The following is a 372-nucleotide window of genomic DNA, read 5'->3' as shown; positions in this document are numbered from 1 at the left end:
TTGGTGACAGATTGAGGGAACCATCAACATTTTCTATGTCAACTGCTATTTAGAAGTTTTTTGTTTTTTTAAACGCCTTTGGAATAACAGGTGCTGATGGGTGTTGCACAGAGTAAAGACAAAAGCAACATGGTGCAGGATGAAACTGTTCTCATCAGTGCAGAACAGGCAGAGACAGGCAGCTCCCAGTAGTGCTTGCAGACAATACAATTAGATGGTTAATACGTCAAATTGCCATCAGCAAAATGTTGGCATGATAGGCTACTTGTGAACTGCTGCTCATTAGGGTTGATTCTCTTTGAATTTGGCTCTCGCCGGAGAGAACATGCGCAGTGTGCAGCGTGCTGCTTTCAGTCAGTGGAGCAGCTGTCC

The sequence above is a fragment of the Mugil cephalus genome, chromosome 12 (assembly GCF_022458985.1).
Source record: "Mugil cephalus isolate CIBA_MC_2020 chromosome 12, CIBA_Mcephalus_1.1, whole genome shotgun sequence".
Lineage (NCBI taxonomy): Eukaryota > Metazoa > Chordata > Actinopteri > Mugiliformes > Mugilidae > Mugil > Mugil cephalus.
Note: the sequence above shows the minus strand (reverse complement) of the source record.